General features: G+C 37.2%; 3 long non-coding RNA genes across 5 annotated transcripts; 2 read left to right on the forward strand and 1 right to left on the reverse strand.

Moving 5' to 3' along the window:
* Positions 1-1,046: 1,046 nt before the first annotated feature.
* On the forward strand, positions 1,047-5,175 carry LOC141606111 (uncharacterized). 3 transcript variants are annotated; one of them, XR_012526581.1, is made up of 5 exons: positions 1,047-1,826; positions 2,013-2,115; positions 2,784-2,931; positions 3,414-4,857; positions 4,971-5,175. It is a non-coding gene; the product is annotated as an uncharacterized LOC141606111 (long non-coding RNA). The 3 variants fall into 3 exon arrangements; XR_012526583.1 differs by having other exon boundaries at positions 4,978-5,175; XR_012526576.1 differs by having other exon boundaries at positions 1,053-1,826; positions 3,414-5,175.
* A 496-nt stretch (positions 5,176-5,671) lies between these two features.
* Positions 5,672-7,426, reverse strand: LOC141606122 (uncharacterized). The gene is made up of 2 exons (XR_012526584.1): positions 6,906-7,426; positions 5,672-6,048 (listed from the first exon to the last, which is right to left on the reverse strand). It is a non-coding gene; the product is annotated as an uncharacterized LOC141606122 (long non-coding RNA).
* A 168-nt stretch (positions 7,427-7,594) lies between these two features.
* LOC141590701 (uncharacterized) lies at positions 7,595-9,373 on the forward strand. Its single transcript, XR_012520493.1, has 3 exons — positions 7,595-7,841; positions 7,943-8,551; positions 8,891-9,373. It is a non-coding gene; the product is annotated as an uncharacterized LOC141590701 (long non-coding RNA).
* The last annotated feature ends 530 nt before the right edge of the window (positions 9,374-9,903 follow it).

Here is a 9,903-nt window from a genome sequence, read left to right on the forward strand (position 1 = left end):
GGCTGTCAGGGCATAATGCAAACAAAGACAGACAGAAGTTTGAGTGATTATCATGACATAAATCTAGGAACCGTTAGGATATTGTAAAGCATATATTTATTACTGATCAGCTTGTTGACAGGGCTCTATGCGCATTTGGGAAAGACGGGAAGTTACTCTCTCGATTGGCTTGGGAATGTCGACCTATACAAAATTCCTCTGACCCACTATTTGGAGACACATTGTACTCGGAGTTTTTTGAAGATGTGAGGGAGGAATTGTTAGAGCACGAGGTTTGTGTTTTCGGTTTTTCTCATGATTTGTTTTTTAGTTGACGGACATTACATCATTTTACATGGTTTTTGATTATTGATGTTTATGTTGTGGTCCCATGCAGTATTTGTAAAAGTATGCGCACGGTGCTGCCAGAGTTTCAAGGACATTCTACAAGACAAAATTATCAAGTTCCGATTGAAGTTATTAGTTTGATGTTTAGGCTTTGATCGATGCTTCCTAGATAATGTTCCTTCAAGTTTATGTTTATGCAATTTATTGTCCACCCTATTAAGTATGCCATTATATTGTCTATGATTCGGATACATAAGTTTTGTGATTGCTTGAATGATAAAATGATACCGTCATTTAGTATAACCCGTGACTGACAATGAAGATGTTGAAAGGCGGAGTGAAGGCGGAATTAGGTTCACTGTTGTGATACTGTATAGTATAACCCGTGATATTGTTTAGTACAACCAGTGCTATTGTTTATTGTAAGGTGTGATATTGTTTTGTATAACTTGTGATACTCTTTTACTGGACTCAAAGACTCAGATACAATATCACAGGTTATACTAAACAATATCACAGCTTGGACTTCAAAAAAAAAAGTAACGAATAAAAAAAAAATTAATCATAACAAAAATCGTGATATTTTTGTGTAGAGCGTGTGATACATAAGTGGACTCACAGGACTCAAAAAGATAGGGTGGACTCATGTGATCCTATATATATATATATATATATATATATATATATATAAGGGCGGGATCCCGTACGAACTAGAGTTCAGTACGAACTGTACGAACTAACTCAAAATACCACATCTAACAGTTAAAATCCAACTCCACTACCACTACTCTCTCATCCTCTCTCATACCATATCTTCATAAACTGGCTTCTGCTACGAGCACCAACGACGACGACGGACCGATCACTGCCCAGATTCAGGCGCACTGCCGGCGGCAACCTCCATGCACCACTAGTCACCTAACGACCAACTTCCTCCTAATAATTTCTTATCCCCATCCACCACCACCTGACGATAGCCGGCGTCACCGTCGACCACCCAAAACTCGGAGAAGCGACGACCACCGGCGTCATTACTATTGTCATTGTCGGCCACCGCGCGCTTTTCGTTTTCTCCAATATACATCCCTATCAATTCCTAGATCTAGCGATAAAACCGACTTCTATGGGCGCGGCGTCATTAGAGATTTATGTGGGTTGGTTGGTGGCGTTGGGTGGCAGCCAAAAACCAGATCTATTTAGCTAAAATGGAACTTTCATCTAAGAAGTAGAAAGTCGGCAGGATTGTTGTTTGTGGGGTTTTCGGCTGACGAGGTTTTGGTTGTGGTTGGGCGGCGATGGTCTTAGTGACGAGGTGGCGGTGGTTATAATTTTGATGAGGTTGCTGGTTGTGGATGAGGATGCTTGTGGATGTCGTAGGTGGCATTTGAGGTGTCTGTTGATATATTTTGCGTCATCAGAGTTATTCATTGATGTCTCTAGTGCCGTCTGAGGTGGCCGTTGATATTGTCGGTGGGTGGATACACAAAATTATGCCCTAGGTACACATAATTCTACTCTAAGATACACAAATAGACAAGTGTATCTGAATGTATAATATATGTATCTCGACTAAGTAATATGTGTATCTAGGTAATAGTAAAAAAGATTGCATCTTTCTGTTAAAAAAGGTATGAAATTATCAGGTTTAACTATTATTGATTTTTAATAATTTTTTTCCAATCTAGATGGATAGATGCTGCGAAGTTTATGATAGGAGCATCAGCAGTGGGAAGCATTGCAATTCCAATGATCCTTCAGCATGCTAATCTGATAGAAGTGGGAGCTATGGTAATTGAGTTGACATCGTTCTTGTTATTTGTTTGTACTGTTTTATGCTTCCACCGCGCTAGTCTCGATGATGAATGGTAGCCGTAGAACTGCTTGCTGCCATTAACTGTGTGGCAGTATCATTGAATGAGGTATCCTGACTGTGATTTTAAATGGTGCATTATGATGCTATATATCGAGTTAAACGGAGACCTTGATTTTTTTTTTATAACATAACCGAGTCCGAGCCTTGGATATACATCTGTGTTAGACACTTACAACACTTCTAACTGAACATAGCCCAAGTAACTTGGACGTGGTGAATTTTGGTGTAACAAGATTTTGTATAGACCGAGAAACTAAACTTAACATTACGGTTGAATCAATTTCCAAAATAAAGTTAAAGGGGTGTATATGTATCTAGCAAGTTAAAAGGGGTGTATCTAGCTAGCTAAAGATACGTATCTAGTAGTTTAAGGGAGTTTATGTAGATAGCTAAAGATATATATATATATATATATATATATATATATATATATATATATTTTATCTAGTAACTTAAAGAAGTGTATCTAACTAGCTAAAGTTATGTATCTAGCAATTTAAATAAGTGTATCTAACTATCTAAAGATATGTATCTAGTTACATAAAGTAATGCATCTAACTAGCCAACGGTATGTATCAATTAGGACAGGAAAGGAGTGTGTGTATCTGAACATCAGTGGGTGCACAGCGTTCAATGATTCTGGAGTTGCATATCTAACAAGCTTTTGCAAGAAGTTGAAATCACTAAATCTTTGCGGATGTGGGAGGACAGCCACTGACCGAGTATTGCAGGTACATTTTACTCACACTTGCAAATCTATTTACTGTGGCAAATGGGCTATTTTAGTCGGATTCGGGTCATCTTGAGCGTGATGTTCTCCTGTTCGGGTACTAGTAAGTTCAGTTTCTTTTTAGGTCAGTGCGTACGAGTCAAGCAAATCAATTGGGTTGCTTCAGTTCATGGCTATGGCTAAACTGACTATTAATGTTTTGCCTCAACTTGGTTAGTTTGGGGTATTTTCTTTCATTTTTGGGTCGGTTCAATTTGGGTTTAAGTCTACTCTTGATTGTTCGTTATCTGGATTATCAGGTATTAATGTTGTGAGAGTCATTACTCCAATCCCCTCTGTTAGTTACTTGCCTCCTAAGCGTGTCCTTTATTTCCCAACTTCATCATCCTTCCCTCAATTTTCTCTTTCCTTCTACTCATTTCCCCATCTGCATCGTTAATTACAGTATATTTACTCCAATATTTGGGGTTTTTGGGACTTCAGGTTTGCACTGACGACCTCCACCTTTTAGTTTAATTTGAAGAATGAAGGGTCACCAATAAGAGTTTATGAACTTCAGGTTTGCACTGACGTGATGAAGATTTGTTTAGATCTTTATTAGTTATATTTCTTTACTTTTTGTTTGCACTAATGAGATCTTTCCATATATGATTTGATCATTGATCAATACATTTTTGGGTGATTAATATCGTAATTGTGTGGTGGGTTATGGGTTATGGGTTAAATGTTCTGGGTAGCTTTTGTTTGAATACCCAGGCCATTTTGATCAAAGTCTTTGTATTTGTATGTTATCCATTTTGTTCGTTGGTATGGAGTAGCATCTCACTGACAGAAGAATAAATGCAAAGTCTCCAACGAGGCTAATTCAGGTAGTAGTTTGCCAAGATCACGCCTATTATACCAGAACAAAAGATATGTAGTTCCCTCAAATTTCTTAGCAAACCAGGCTTTGACGTAACCGGCAAACACATGTCTAAGAACTTAAAAGACGCAAGACTCGAGGTCTCAAGAATGATTTTCCTATTTTTTGGTAAGGCGCCAAATAAACCAAGTTCCTTCGGTTGACTACAACAAGGAATGACAATAGTTTTGAAGCCGAAGCAATCTCTAACCGACAAACATTTCAACAGCTGACGTGAACTCATGATATGATTTAGCATACGTTCCTCTACGACAACATTTTGTAACACCAAAGTCTGAAGTGATGCAAGATTTATGGGTTTGTCGAGTCAATTGCGCCTGCTGATGGTGTAGTGGTCCATTTTGTGGTGGCTAGACACGGTAGCGGAGGAGGCTTGTCTTGAGCTTCTCGGATGTGGTATGATGAATTCGGAGTTTGCTGGGCTGCTTGTGCTCGGCTTTCAGTTCAGTGACGTTGCTCTTATCGCTGGTCAACAGAGCTTCTTGAATTGGGCATCAGAATCGAGTAGTCTGGTGTGATGGAGAGAAGCAAGTGTTGAATGTAAGATGATCACTTGTTTGATGCCTTGACTTACTCATTGAAATACACCATGGAAATGAAGCCTTGGTGAACTAGCTTTATCACTTGCAGTAATTTTTCAAACATACAATCACTCTCAAAATGACTTGGTTTTCAATGGTTCCAGTCTTCAGGAAATGACCATTACTGTTATTTTGTCTATTTTAAAGTCTAATGCTTTCTCGAGGGATTGTTTGGTAGCAGCAGGTGTGAGTTTCTGTGCTGCTCTTTAGGCGTTGCTTAGTGCGGAGGAGCTTGCGTATTTTATCATCCATGCTGTTTTTCAAAGGAGTGGAAATGATGGAACGAAATCTTTTACTGGCGGATTGGAAATGATGGAACGAAATCTTGATCTTTGAGCTCAACAATTTTGCTTTGTTGAGTAGACTTTGTTTGATTCGAAGGACACATTTAAGGAAGTGTCAATACTCCATAATATTATGGAAGGTATTTCGTCTCCGTTTTGCATCTGTGATTGTAATTATAATTTCATCATTTTTTCATTTTTTGATACAATTGAAAAGTATTAGTCTATGACTTATTTATTATGTAAATTATAGCTTGCAGGAGTGTTGATATTCTCTGCAATTCCATTTACTGCGGTGAAACTTATCGCAAATAGTCCGCTTGGTGAAAGACTTCATAAGCGATTAATGTTGGAATATTTAATATTAATTTTCGTGTGGTCTATGTGTAAAAGTTAAGTTCCTATTATATGACGTGATTTTAATATAAAAGACGACACGATGGTGGATTTGTCTCGATGAATGAAGTTATATATCAATTCATAGACTGTACAATTACGTTTTCATCAATTTCTTTGATCTGTTTCACGGATAATGTTGTTTTATTGCGGTTAGGATATGTCCAGCAAATTTAGAAATGTAATTTTACTTCGAAAGTTTGGTTAGCGGCCTTTGTTTAAGTATGGATTCGAGCAGGTAAGACCATAAGGGTGGCAAAGTTCGCATTTTTGGGTTTTAACTTTTAAGATATTATTTAGCAACTAAAAGGAGATGTATTTAGCAACTTAAAAGAGTGTATCTAGCTAGCTAGTAGACGTATGTATCTAGCTACTTAAAGAAGTGTATCTAGCTAGTTAAATAGATGTATCTAGTAACTTGAATATGTGTATCTAGCAAGCTAAAAAGGGGTGTATCTAACAACTTAAAGAAGTGTATTTAGCTAGTTAAAGGGATGTATCTAGTAACTTAAATGTGTGTATCTAGAAAGCTAAAAAGGGATATATCTAACAACTTAAAGAAGTGTATCCAGCTAATTAAATGAATATATCTAATAACTTAAATAAGTGTATCTAGGAAGCTAAACAAGATTCTTCGATATACATAATTATTCCTTTTAAGTATCGAATAAAACACAATCTCTGCTCAAGACGAACTCCATACCACTAGATGGAGCCAACATCTCAAATCTTACTAAATAGGCCAATGCATCATCAATTGTCTCAAATTTGGCTTGATCCGACGATAATTCGTCAATTGGCCAATTTTCAAGCCAACCTTTTAGCGTTTAGCTTCGCCATCAGTTCTTCCTCTGAAACAATCTCTTCACTCTTTCCAGGCTCCTTGTCTACATATGTTGTTGTCTCCATACTCATCTCCTCCTCATTGCATAACTCTGTTATATAGTATCATAATTCAAGTTTTTAGGTATGGAACAAAAATTCTCCACCGGTAACTTTATTGTAGCATTTGTAGGCCTACAATTCTACATTAAAATCCAAGAGTAAGAAACTAAGAATGGACAAGTATAGCAATATCCAAACTTGTCAGCAACTATTTTATCACCATTTCACTATATTTATCTTTTAAATTTCAAATCTAAATGCTAGATATTCAAAAATCTAATTGGGCATTACTAATTTACTACCCATATTACTACCGAATGCACATGGTGTAACCACCGGATACACAAATCGATTTGTGTATCCGGTAGTAATACCATATGTATACGGGGTGGTAACTTGTGTATCCAACCCTCAGCCATAAGCCCACCACCACCGCAACAATAATTCTTCGGGTCATTACACCAAACACTCAGTTGTCAGCTACACATGCATGGGCGCATGGCCATAAAAAAAATAATCGATTAGAGATTAAGCTTAGTTGCAGAACGCCGAGTATATCAAAAAATCAATAACCATTTGTAGGAATACTATAAACAAATTAGGCACATGTGAAACAAATAGCATAAATTAGTTCAATATTCTAACTTGATTGACGACAAAACATATCCAATGGTCATTCGTATTTAACCTGAAGTCTATTACAAATAAAAAAGAATTACAAGCACAAGTTGGATGTATACACTAAATTAATCCTTCTTGTTGCAGGAAAAAATAGTCACTCAGATTTTAATCCTTCTAGGTTTTTATCAGTATCATCGAGATTCGAAGTAAAAAACTCAGCAAAAGTCTATGAAATCTGAGTGACTATTTAAAACTAATAAAACCATGTAACCAACCCATTACTAACCTAGCGCCGGAACATCAGACCGACTAGTTTATTTCCGTCGACCCAAAAATAAGCACCACTCGACCTAAGCACCGTCACAACCGGCCACCAGATTCGCCAATTCGTCCCATTCTGACACCACTCCTTACCACACTCGAACACATCATCATCCTCGTTCTCCTTCGCCAACCCTAGCGGACTCATAATTGCCGTTGGAGATATTTCCTGAGTCTAAACTTTCTAATTAACCCATAATTACAACTGTTTTGTCGAATATCTACATCATTTTTAGTAGATCTATAATTTTTTAGGATTTTAAAATAACCAACTCGTTAGAGAACAAAGATGCGCTGAGAAATCAACAAATGAACGGCGATAGTTTATTGCAGTAAGTCGCCGGAGAAAGGGAATGATGCGTCGGCAAGGTAGACGTCGGAGCTCCGGTGATGTTATGGTGGTGGGGTGGTCCGGTGGGTAAGGATGATGGAGATATAATAAGTTGGTATTTGATATCGGAGGGATACGAGAAATGTAATGTAAACAAGGGAGTGAATAATAGCGCCTCTGATTATTTTGATCTAAAGGCTGAAAGGGAGTTCGTACGGTTCGCACCCTAATTTAGTTCGTACAGGATCCCGATTCTATATATATATATATATAGAGGCGGGATCTCGTGAGTTTGGTTCTTATGGTGAGCTGTGAGTTTGGAAAATCCCAGCCACTAGATCAAAAGAAACCAAGGGCTGAGATGAAATTAAAAGAAAAAACAAAAAAAAAAACAAAGCTGACATTAAAAATCGTCCTCTTCTCCCTTCATTAAACAACAATAATTTCACCCAATATTAAACAACATTCAATACAGTGGTTGTTGATGATTGTACGATGTCAATGGAGAGAAAATTCAGTCAGCTTCACTACCGTTGTCACCGTCGATCTTTTCTCCGCCGTTTCCTTCTGGTCTTTTTTAATTATTTACATCAATCAATTGCATTAATTAATTTGAATTAATTAATTTGATGTTCAATTTCTAATTGTGATTTATTCGCTTTGAATCAAAGGTAGTTCGGAAGAGAATCAGCTTGTATTAATGGTAGATGGAGTGTGACAAGTTCGAATTGGGTTGATGGTGATTTATATGAATTGATGGTGGTGGCTGACGAAATGAAGCCGGGTGATGGAGTTTGTAGATGGTTGGTTGGTTGAGGTGTTCGGTTTCGCTGGTGGCTGCACATGAAGGAACACCAGACGGGGTCGAGTTGCACCAGAACTGACCTGGATACGCCGGATGGATACACCGGATAGCTTCAAGACTCGCGTGGAGGCCGGGCTCCATGGTGGGCCTTCGACGGTGTTGCTCGAATTGGGAACGGGACTAAGATACTCGAAGGTGGGATGCTGCCTTGCTCGGGTTTGGTACGGCGTCTAGACGAATCTAGCTTTGAAGTTGCAGGCAGGCGTGGAGCCATGGTGGTTCGAACAGTGGCTTGCTCGTGGTGATAAATTGATTGGCTCGTACTCGGTTGCGGCGTGCTGATGAGACGAGGTGGAACACGAAGGAGCAGCAGGTGGTGTTCAATTGATGTGGTTGCTTATTTATTGACATGGTCAGCTGATAATTTTGTTAAATTATGCTCGATGAAAGCGTTCATGTCATTACTGATAGCAAGGTATGTACACTCTTCTTTACATATACCTTTCATAGAATGCTTAAACTAGGGGTTAGGTTGGAGGTGCTATGCTTTGTCGTACATTGCCCTTTGCTTCATTATGATCCCAAAATAATTTTAATGACCAAAAAAAGAATTTCAATTAAATGCCACACTTTTTGACATTCTCATAGGTGACCGATGAAGTTTTACCCAACTGGTAGTGTACTTTGTTGGATATTATTTTAGATTGCCTCTTCGCTTCAGTAATGACCCAAAAAAAGAGAATTGCTGACAATGTTCGACATTCTTGAGAAATTGGCAAGTGACAAACTGACGATTGTGTGTATTTTTGCACAGAGCACGGTAATGGTGAAACCATGCATGTGGAATGGATTGAGGCGGCCATGTTTTCTATTTGCTCGGAAATTTTATCCCGATTCTTTAGAAAGGTTGACCAATTTATTCACCAATTATACAGTGGTATAGTGGACAACATTCTTTAGTTGATTCAAATAATCGACCTCGTATTTTTGGTACATAATCATTTGGACTGCAGTTAGCTCCTAGAATCATTGGCATTAATTGATGACGAACGGCAAAGGGCAAGGATCCTGTTCTCTTCCAAGCGTATCCTGCTTAACACCCAGGCCGTGAAATTAATCAGTCGTTTTTGTTGGTATTATCTGAATTCTTAAAAAATTTAAGTGACACCGTAATAACAACACAATAACATATGGTAAAAAAGAGAAAAAAAATCAAAGTAGTTAAAAAAATCTAAGTGACACCGAAATAACATCACAATAACACCGGAATAACAATAACAGTAGAATAACAGCACAATAACATGTGGTAAAAAAAAAGTAAAAAAATCAAAGCAGTAAAAAAAATCAAAGTGACACCGGAATAATATCACAATAACAGCAGAATAACAGTAGAATAACAACACAATAACACGTGATAAAAAAAAGAAAAAAAATCAAAGTCGTAAAAAAAATCAAAGTAACAGCAGAATAACATCACAATAACAGCGGAATAACAATAACAGCACAATAAATGTGGTAAAAAAAAGAGAAAAAAATCAAAGTCGTAAAAAAAATCAAAGTAAAAAAAAAAACACAATAACAGTATAATAGCACGAGGTAACAAAAAATAAGAGTAAAAAAATTCAAGTAATGAGAAAATTCTAGTACAAAAAGAAAAAGAAAAAAAGGTAACATAATGAGAAAATTAGAGAAAAACATAAGAGAAAAAAAAAAATCAAAGTTGTAAAAAAAAGCATAATAACACGAGGTAAAAAAAAGAGATAAAAAAAAATTAAAGTAAAAAAAAAAGAGTAGCACTAGAAAAAAGAGAAAATTAGTAGATGACAG

The sequence above is a fragment of the Silene latifolia genome, chromosome 1 (genome assembly GCF_048544455.1).
Source record: "Silene latifolia isolate original U9 population chromosome 1, ASM4854445v1, whole genome shotgun sequence".
NCBI lineage: Eukaryota > Viridiplantae > Streptophyta > Magnoliopsida > Caryophyllales > Caryophyllaceae > Silene > Silene latifolia.